Source organism: Arachis hypogaea, chromosome 6 (genome assembly GCF_003086295.3).
Source record: "Arachis hypogaea cultivar Tifrunner chromosome 6, arahy.Tifrunner.gnm2.J5K5, whole genome shotgun sequence".
NCBI classification, from domain to species: Eukaryota; Viridiplantae; Streptophyta; class Magnoliopsida; order Fabales; family Fabaceae; genus Arachis; species Arachis hypogaea.
The window spans coordinates 66,500,609-66,511,338 of record NC_092041.1 but is presented as its reverse complement, the minus strand read 5'-3'; positions in this window follow the sequence as shown (position 1 = coordinate 66,511,338).

Here is a 10,730-nt window from a genome sequence, read left to right as displayed (position 1 = left end):
ACTAATCAGTGATGGAAGAACTCATTTTTGCAACAAACAGCTCGACTCTGTGCTGAACTAATGTGGAGTTCGCCATAAAGTGGCCACCTTATATCATCCACAAACAAGTGGGCAAGCTGAGGTCTCAAATAGGGAACTAAAATGAATCCTAGAAAGGACGGTGAACACCTCTAGAAAGGATTGGGTAAGAAAGCTTGATGATGCTCTCTGGGCATACAGAACAACTTTCAAGACCCCTATAGGAACATCACTATATCAATTGGTATATGGAACACAAGGCCTACTGGGAAACCAAACTGCTAAACCTTGATGCAAAGGTAGTAGGAGAGAAACGGTTGCTCCAGCTAAATGAGTTGGATGAATTTCGACTAGCCGCATTTGAAAATGCAAAAATTTATAAAGAAAGGGCCAAGAAGTGGTATGATAGAAAGATATCATCCATAGTCTTTGAACCTGGACAGAGAGTTCTGCTCTTCAATTCTAGACTGAAGCTGTTCCCTGAAAAGCTCAAGTAACGTTGGACAGGACCTTTCCTGATCACTAATGTATCACCCTATGGTTATATAGAACTCTAGAGTAATTACTCTGATAAAAGATTTACTGTTAATGGTCAGAGAGTGAAACATTACTTGGGTGGTAAAGTTGAGCAAGAGAAATCCACCCTGTTGCTAACATGAACACAGTAAAGTCCAGCTAAACGACAGTAAAGAAGTGCTTGTTGGGAGGCAAACCAACCATATTTAAAGTTATTTTCGTTTTTCATTATGTTTATTAGTTTAATTTTCATAATTGTTCCTTTAGGTTTGTGATCATGTGCAGTAATTAAAACAGAAACAGAGACATTCAGAGTGAAAAATAGAGCACCCTGGGGAAAGCCTCTTGCTGGTGTTGAACGCCAGACAAGAGGAAAGGAGGGGAGTTAAATGCCCTCAAGAAGCAGCAAGATTGGCGTTGAACGCCAGCCAGGGGATACTGGTTGGGCATTCAACGCCCTCAAAGGGTAGCAAGCCTGGAGTTTAACACCAGCCAGGGAGCACTGGCTGGGCGTTCTACGCCTAAAAGAGGTAAGAAAGCTAGCGTTAAATACTAGCCAGGAAACGCTGGTTGGGCATTCAACGCCCAAGTAGGAGTGACAAACTGGTGTTGAACGCCAGCCAGCGGGTATTGTCTGGGCGTTCAACGCCTATGAGGGAGGAGTAGCCTAGCGTTGAACGCTAAAAAGGATGCCATTCTGGGCGTTCAACGCCCATAACAGGGTAAGAGGGTTTGACTTTTTCAAAACATATCTTTTCCAAATCTTATCTTTTTCATCATATCTTTTAAACAAGATTCTTTCAACCATCATCTTTCAATTTCAAATTCCTTTCAAATTTAAAATCTTTTCAAATCTTTATCAATTCTCTGTCAAATCTTTTTCAACATTTCATATCTTTTGCAACTCTTTTTCAAATCCTTTACTACACTTTCAAATCTTTTAAGTTTGGTGTGGAAAGAGCCCTGATCTCTCGTCCATTTGAATTCCATGGCTTCAGAAAGTGGGAAACCCACTTCAAGAAGCAAGAAAGAAGACAACCCAACAGATGTTTTCAAATCTTTCAGATTTTACATCAAGCAGCATGAAGAAAATTGTTACACAATAATGTGTAAGAGGAGAGTGATCCCAGAAGTCATATTCGAATTAAAAGAAGATGTGTAAGGAGGCTGGAGTCCTGATTAACATAGACTCATATATCCCAGCAGGTAGCCCAATTACCAAACAAGTGATGGAAAGATCCAGAATACCAGATGATCATCCCAAAAGGAAGACACCTGAGCCTCCCTAAATATAAGAGGTACCTCCAATTGAATATTTGACCCAGCTGGAGGCATCTGTTGTACAATTGCAAACCACCTTGGATCCATTAAGAAAGGAGCAAAAAGACCAGACTAGCATGCTTTGTAGACTAGTCAAGGAACAAGAGAAGCAGGGGTGTGAACTAGAAGAACTGAAGCATCAGAAAGTATCTCCTGAAGAGCCTAGCACCAACCAGGATTAAGGTGGTTGAGTTCCACCTCCCTATTTCTATGCTTATTCTAATTGCTATTTCTTATGTTTAGATTTACATGATCACTAGTAGTATTTATGTTTTCATTTAAATTTCTGTCTTTTAATTTAAGAATTGCATTATCATTATTAGGATTTAAGTTTCTTTTTTTTTTCCAATTAGGTATAAAATGTTCTTCTTATCATCTCATTGAATTTGAATAAACTTTGATTTTTTTAGAAGTAGTAAAGATGCATAAATTTCGAGTTATATAATAAGAATATTTCAATTATTTGATGTGGTGGGATTGCTTTTATTTTTTGAATGGATGAATAAATAGTGCATATTTGATGTTGTAGTTAAGAATGTTGGCTCTTGAAAGAATGATGAAAAAGAGAAGTATTATTTGTAATCTAAAAAATCCAAAAAAAGATTCTTGAAGCAAGAAAAAGCAACAAAAAACCAAAAGCAACGAAAGAAAAAAATACATATGCGAAAAAAAAGAAGCAAAAGAAAAAGAAAAAGCCAGTAGCTCTTTAAAGCAAAAGGCAAGAGCAAGGGTCCAATGCTTTGAGCATCAATGGTTAAGAGGGCTGATGACTTGCATCATTTACCCTTTTTTCTTGTCCAAAAAGGGACATAAAAGAGCATAAACTCATTTGATCATTGCAATTCATGATCTAATTGATGAATATTATGGTACACTGCTTTGAAATGGGTAAGTGCTAAATTTCAGGTGAAAAGTGCAACAAAAAGGGAAGAAAACAACAAAATAGAGCTGGGCGTGTGAAATTGGCGTGCCACTTGGAGCAAACACCATGAAAGTACATGGGCGTGGCATGCTGGTACAGTTTTCCAGAGAAAAATGCTAGAAGCCACAAGAGAGGTGTGGCACGCCAAGATGGGCGTGGCACACCAGGACCATTAACCATTATGGGCGTGCCACTTGACGTCGAAGGCATGGCACGCCAGCTCCCAACCACCACTTGGGCGTGCCACTTGAAGACCCAGGCATGGCACGCCAATGCTAGAGAGGGCCAAGTAAAGTTGGGCGTGCCACTTGACGTCGAAGGTGCGGCACGCCAGCTCCCAACCACCACTTGGGCGTGCCACTTGAGCATCCAGGCATGGCACGCCAATGCTAGAAAAGGCCAAGTAAAGCTGGGCGTGCCACTTGAGATCGAAGGCGTGGCACGGCAGCTCCCAACCATCACTTGGGCATGCCACTTGAGTATCCAGGCGTGGCACGCCAATGCTAGAAAAGGGCAAGAAAAGCTGGGCATGCCACTTGAATACCAAGGCGTGGCACGCCAACTCTCATTGATCATCTGGGTGTGCCACTTGAATGCTGGGCATGGCACGCCAGCTACTGGAGCATGAAAAATACTGGGCGTGGCACGCCACACACTGGGCGTGGCACGCTAGCTCTATTTTTTAGAAGAGGGAGTGAAGCACATACAAAGGGCATAGCACGCTAAACCCTGGGCATGCCACGCTAGTTCAACTTTCCACAAAGGAGAATAGGAAGAAAAAGGCCTAGGCATGCCACTTGGGATAAAAGGCGTGGCACGCCAGGCTAACAAAGACCCAACAAAAGCCTGGGCGTGCCACTTGGGCTCGAAGGCATGGCACGCCAGGCTAACCAAAGCTTGAGAAGACCCTGGGCATGCCACTTGGGATCGAAGGCGTGGCACGCCAGGGATATCAACACATGGGGGCGTGCCACTTGAGAGCTGGGCATGGCGCGCCAAGCCAAATTGGAGGCTGGGCGTGGCACACCACTCAAGCACCTATCACATGCCAAGCTAGAAGGTCACGTTTATTGGATTTTATTTCCCTCCAATTGTAATTTTCTTTTCTTTTTTTGTATTTTCTTTATTCCAGCACTAGGAGTAGTAAAATAACCCGTGAGAGTATTGAGAAAGGGGTTGGATAGTAGTTTGTTAAAGTAGACTTAGATTTACTTTCACATCATCTCTTCTATCTTTTGTACTTTTCTCTAAGCTATGAGTAGCTAAATTCCCTCTTATTAAGAGAGGGAGCTGTGTTGTACTTGATGGATTAATGATAGTGAATTTCTTCTTCTCTTCATCTTCTCTTTGATTTACTTGAAGGAATTTCGTTTTAATGCTAGTGTTCAATCATCTTGGGAAAGAGGTTGAATGCAAAATGGGTTTCATGGGAACCTTGGAAAAGGAAACATGGAACCATGCTTGAAATCCCTTCTCACATATGAGTAGATCTGGGTTTTGGTGATTGGATATGGTGACATATAATCCACCCTCTATTCTGGATCTACAAGGATGTGTGGTATAATCAGAGACCAATCATATCTCTCTTCATGAGCAATTAGACCAAGGAATTGGCTGATTATCAAGATTTGAGAGATTGAGTCACCAAGGGATTGAGGCTCAATCAATCATGATTGCCAAGAGGTCAATGAGTTGCATGATTGAAAATCAGATGAGCTGGATTTAATCTACAGAGAACAACATCTCCCAATCTCAATGAATTTTCCTATTCTTATCTTCCACATTCTTTATAGCTTTCTCTACAATTCAGTCAACCCCCATTCCTATTTACAATTAAGTGATTTATGATTCTGCACTTTACATTACTGCCATTTCCTTTTATGCACTTTACTGCTTCTCTTTACTTTTGAGTCATTTACTTTCCTGTTCATTTACAATTCTGCAGTCATACTTTATATTGCTCAGCTTAACTAAGTCACCAATTGATTAAAATTGCTCAAATCTACCAATCTCTGTGGATACGATCCCATTCCACTGTGGGTTATTACTTGACGATAATTTTGGTGCGCTTGCCAAAAGAACGGGTTCATAATCTCTGTTAATTACCTTGTTATTTCATTTTCAGTTCTTTAATTTTCTTCTTTCCCACTTTGTTTTATTTCTACTTTGATAATTTTTTTTACTCACTGTTCATATTTCCAGTCTTCTTGCTGCAATATTAACTGTTTGATCAATTGCATCAACCAAGCTAACCACTAACTTCAACAAGAATTTTCACTTCACTTGTCCTCTGCTGGTTATTTGTTGAATGTATGACAGGTAGAAGGGGAGAAACTTCATCCTCCTTCGATAGTGAACCTGAGAGGTCCTTCCTTAGATGAAGGAGGAAATCAAGAGACAAACACATAGTTGGAGAGGAAGTAGTAGAGGAAGATCTGGGAGCTACTATGGAGGACGAGGCACATAACCATGTTGGAGAGGAAGCTGGCAATCATGTTGGGCAAGAGAGGAGAGTCTTAGGCACCTACATCAACCCAAATCCAGGAAACTGTGGCAGCAGCATTTTGAAGCCAACAATCCATGCTAACAACTTTGAGTTGAAACCTCAACTCATCACACCTGTCCATAATAATTGTTCATTTGGAGGGGGTGCCCAAGAGGACCCAAACCAACATCTCACTACATTCTTGAGGATATTGATGAGCGATAATTTACACGTTTTTTGGCATTATTTTTAGGTAGTTTTTAGTATGATTTAGTTATTTTTAGTATATAATTATTCGTTTTTATGTAAAAATCACATTTATAGAATTTACTATGAGTTTGTGTGTTTTTCTGTGATTTCAGGTATTTTCTGGCTGAAATTGAGGGACCTGAGCAAAAATCTGATTCAGAGGCTAAAAAACGACTACAGATGCTGTTGGATTTTGATCTCCCTGCACTCGAAATAGATTTTTCGGAGCTACAGAAGCCCAATTGGTGCGCTCTTAATTGCGTTGGAATGTAGACAAATTGAGCTTTACAGAAATATATAATAGTCTATACTTTGCCCGAGTTTTGATAACACAAACTGGCGTTTTAATGCCAACTTTCTACCCTTTTCTTGCGTTAAACACCAGAACAGGCATAAAAGCTGGAGTTTAACGCCCAAATTGGAACCAGAGCTGGTGTTTAACTCCAAGAAAAGCCTATGCATGTGAAAGCTTCAATGCTCAGCCCAAGCACACACCAAGTGGGCCCCGGAAGTGGATTTCTGCATCATTTACTTATTTCTGTAAACCCTAAGTTACTAGTTCATTATAAATAGGACCTTTTACTATTATATTTTCATCAGGAGATCTTTAGATCATTTTGAGACTATCTTTGTATCACTGTTGATCTCTTGATCACGTTTAGGGTGCTGGCCATTCGGCCATACCTGGACCTTCATCACTTATGTATTTTTCAACAGTGGAGTTTCTACACCTCAGAGATTAAGGTGTGGAGCTCTGCTGTTCCTCATGAATTAATGCAATTACTACTATTTTCTATTCAATTCAAGCTTATTCTTGTTCTAATATATTCATTCGCACTTTAACATGATGAATGTGATAATCAAGTGACACTCATCACCATTCTCACTTAATAACGCGTGCCTGACAACCATTTCCGTTCTACCTGAAAACAAGCTTGAATGTATATCTCTTGACCTCCTGGTCCACGATGCAAGGTTGCCTCTCTTGACAATAGAGCCTTCCATTCTGTGAGATCAGAGTGTTCGTGGTATAAGCTAGAATCAATTGGTAGCATTCTTGAGATCCAAAAAGTCTAAACCTTATCTGTGGTATTCCGAGTAGGATCTGGGATGGGATGACTGTGACGAGCTTCAAACTCATGACTATTGGGCCCAGTGATAGTGCACAAAAGGATCATTGGATCTTATTCCAACACAAGTGAGAACCGACAGATTATTAGCCCTACGTAATCCGTAGCTGGACCATTTTCACTGAGAGGACGGACGGTAGCAATTGACAACGGTGATCCCCCAACATACAGCTTGCCATAGAAAGGAGTACGCATGACTGGATGAAAGCAGTAGGAAAGCAAGGATTCAAAAGGAATAAAGCATCTCCATTTACTTATCTGAAATTCCTACCAATGAATTACATAAGTATCTCTATCTTATTTTATATTTTATTTATCTTTTAATTATCAAAATCCCATAACCATTTGAATCTGCCTGACTGAGATTTACAAGATGACCATAGCTTGCTTGAAGCCGACAATCTCAGTGGGATCGACCCTTACTCACGTAAGGTATTACTTGGACGACCTAGTGCACTTGATGGTCAGCTACGCGGAGTTGTGAAGAAAGTGTGTGAGATCACGATTTCGCGTACCATGTTTTTGGCGCCATTGTCGGGGATTGTTCGAGTTTGAACAACTGACGGTTCATCTTGTTGCTTAGATTACATATTTTTCTTTTTTATTTTTTCTTCAGAATTTTTAAGAATAAATTCTAGAGATTCAGATGATGCTTTTATCATCACAGGAGCCTTTTTGATTCCCATCAATTTGGCTGTTGTATGTAATGCTCTGCTAAAGCTTGGCTAGCGATGTCTAATCTTTTTAGACTGAAGCTTTAGACTAACATTACATGATTCTTGGAATTCTTATTAAAAATTTTGAGTTTCTTATTTTCTTTTTCAAAATAATTTTTGAAAAAAATTACAAAAAAAATTTATAAAATCATAAAAGGGTAATATTTTGTGTTTCTTGTTTGAGTCTAGTGTCAATTTTTAAGTTTGGTGTCAATTGCATGTCTTTACTCTTCTTGCATTTTTCGAAAGTGTGTTCATATGTTCTTCATGATCTTCAAAGTTGTTCTTGATGATCGTCTTTGATTGATCTTGTGATTTTCTTGTTTTGCATTATATGGTGTTTTTCATATGCATTTTCAAACTGTTAGTGTCTCTAGTATAAAAATTTCTAAGTTTGGTGTCTTGCATATTTTCTCTCTCTTAAAAAGTTTTCAAAAATGTGTTCTTGATGTTCATCATGTTCTTCAAGGTGTTCTTAGTGTTCATCTTGGCATTCAAAGCATTCTTGCATACATTATCTGTTTTGATCTTAATTTTTCATGCTCTATTTCAATTAATGTTTTTCCCTCTCCTCATCAAAAATGTCAAAAATATATCTTTTCAAGTGAATAGTACAGAAAAATGAAGATTCAGAATATACAGCAGAGAAATCACAGAGAAAAGGCTGGGCGTTCAAAACGCCCAGTAAAAAAAATTTCTGGCGTTTAAACGCCAGCCAGGGTACCTGGCTGGGCATTTAACGCCCAAGGAGGTAGTCAAATGGGTGTTAAACGTCAGAATGGATACCATTCTGGGCGTTTGATGAGCGGATAATTTATACGCTTTTTGGCATTGTTTTTAGTATGTTTTTAGTATATTTTAGTTAGTTTTTATTATATTTTTATTAGTTTTTATTTAAATTTCACTTTTCTGGATATTACTATGAGTTTGTGTATTTTTCTGTGATTTCAGGTATTTTCTGGCTGAAATTGAGGGACCTGAGCAAAAATCTGATTCAGAGGCTGAAAAGGACTACAGATGCTGTTGGATTCTGACCTCCTTGCACTCGAAGTGGATTTTCTGGAGCTACACAAGCCCAATTAGCGCGCTCTCAATTGCGTTGGAAAGTAGACATCCTGGGCTTTCCAGCAATATATAATAGTCTATGCTTTCCTTGAGATTTGATGATTATGTGATGCTCATCATCATTCTCACTTATGAACGCGTGGCTGACAACCACTCCCGTTCTACATGCAAACAAGGCTTGAATGTTTATCTCTTGGATTCCTTAATCAGAATCTTCGTGGTATAAGCTAGAATTGATGGTGGCATTCTTGAGAATCCAGAAAGTCTAAACATTGTCTGTGGTATTCCGAGTAGGATTCAAGGATTGAATGACTGTGACGAGCTTCAAACTCGCGATTGTGGGGCGTTAGTGACAGACGCAAAAGAATCACTGGATTCTATTCCGACATGATCGAGAACCGACAGATGAATAGCCGTGCTGTGACAGAGTGCATTGAACATTTTCACTGAGAGGACGGGACTGTAGCCATTGACAAGGGTGATGCCCAACACACAGCTTGCCATGGAAAGGAGTAAGAAGGATTGGATGAAGACAGTAGGAAAGCAGAGAGACGAAAGGGACAAAGTATCTCCATACGCTTATCTGAAATTCTCACCAATGAATTACATAAGTATCTCTATCTTTATTTTATGTTTTATTCATCTTTTAATTATCAATCCTCCATAACCATTTGAATCCGTCTGACTAAGATTTACAAGATGAAAGCTTCATACCAACAATCTCCGTGGGATCGACCCTTATTTGCGTAAGGTTTATTACTTGGACAATCTAGTGCACTTGCTGGTTAGTTATGCGAAGTTGTGATAAAGAGTTAAAATTGCAATTGAGCGTACCACGTTGATGGTGCCATTGATGATCACAACTTCGTGCACCAAGTTTTTGGCGCCGTTGCTGGCGATTGTTCGAGTTTGGACAACTGACGGTTCATCTTGTTGCTTAGATTTGGTATCTTTTCTTCAGAATTTTTAAGAATGAATTCTAGAGTTTCAAGGTGATGTTCTTATCATCACAAAAGATGATTGATTCTCATCAATTTAGCTATTGAATGTAATGTCCTGCTGAAGCTTGGCCAGACATGTCTAATCCTTTTTAGACTGAAGCTTTAGACTAACATTGCATGATTCCTGGAATTCTTATTAAAAGTTTTGATCCTCTTCATTTTCTTTTCCATATAATTTTCGAAAAATCCAAAAAAATTATAAAATCTTAAAATCAACAAAATATTTTTATGTTTCTTGTTTGAGTCTAGTGTCTAATTTTAGGTTTGGTGTCAATTGCATGTCTTTATTCTTCTAATTTTCAAAAATTACATGCATTATGTTCTTCATTGATCTTCAAGTTGTTCTTGATGATTTGCTTGCTCTGATCTTTAAATTCTCTTGTCTTGAGTGTATTGTTGTTTCTCATATGCATTCTCAATTTGTTAGTGTCAATAGTATACAAACTTCTAAGTTTGGTGTCTTGCATGCATTGTTTATTTGATCTTAGTTTCATTTTGATTATTCATCATCATTAAAAATTCAAAAAAAAATTTTTAATTTGTGTCTTTTCAAGTCAATAATACAGAGAATTGAAGATTCAGAACATACAGCAGAGGAATTACACAGAAAAAGCTGGGCGTTCAAAACACCCAGTGAAAAAGGAAAACTGGCGTTTAAACGCCAGCCAGGGTACCTGGCTGGGCATTTAACGCCCAAAAAGGTAGAGTTTTGGGCGTTAAATGCCAGAATGGATACCATTCTGGGCGTTTAACGCTAGGATGGCACAAGAGGGAAGATCTTGTTTTAAATTCAAATTTTTTTCAAGTTTTCATAATTTTTCAAAATCAAATCTTTTTCAGATCATATCTTTTCAATCATATATTTTCAAAATCAATTTCTTTCCATTTTCAAAAGTACTTGCTAACAATTAATGATTTGATTCAAACATTTCAAGTATGTTGCCTTTTCTGTTGAGAAAGGTGTAATGTCTGAATCATATCTTTTAAATTTCTTGTTAGCCAAGTCATTAATTTTAAAAATCAAATCTTTTTAAATTGTTTTTCAATCATATCTTTTTAAAACCATAACTTTTCAATCATATCTTTTTGATTTCTTCTTTCAAAAATCTTTTTAAAAAATCACTTTATTTCTTTCCCAACTTTAATTTTCGAAAATCATTCATCAATTTTTCAAAATTTCTTCAAAATCTTTTAATTTATTTTCGAAAATTCTTCCCCTCTTCTCACATCCTTCTATTTATGGACTAACACTCCTCCTCAATACACAATTCGAACTCTATCCCTCTTGATAAGTTCGAATTCTTCTAC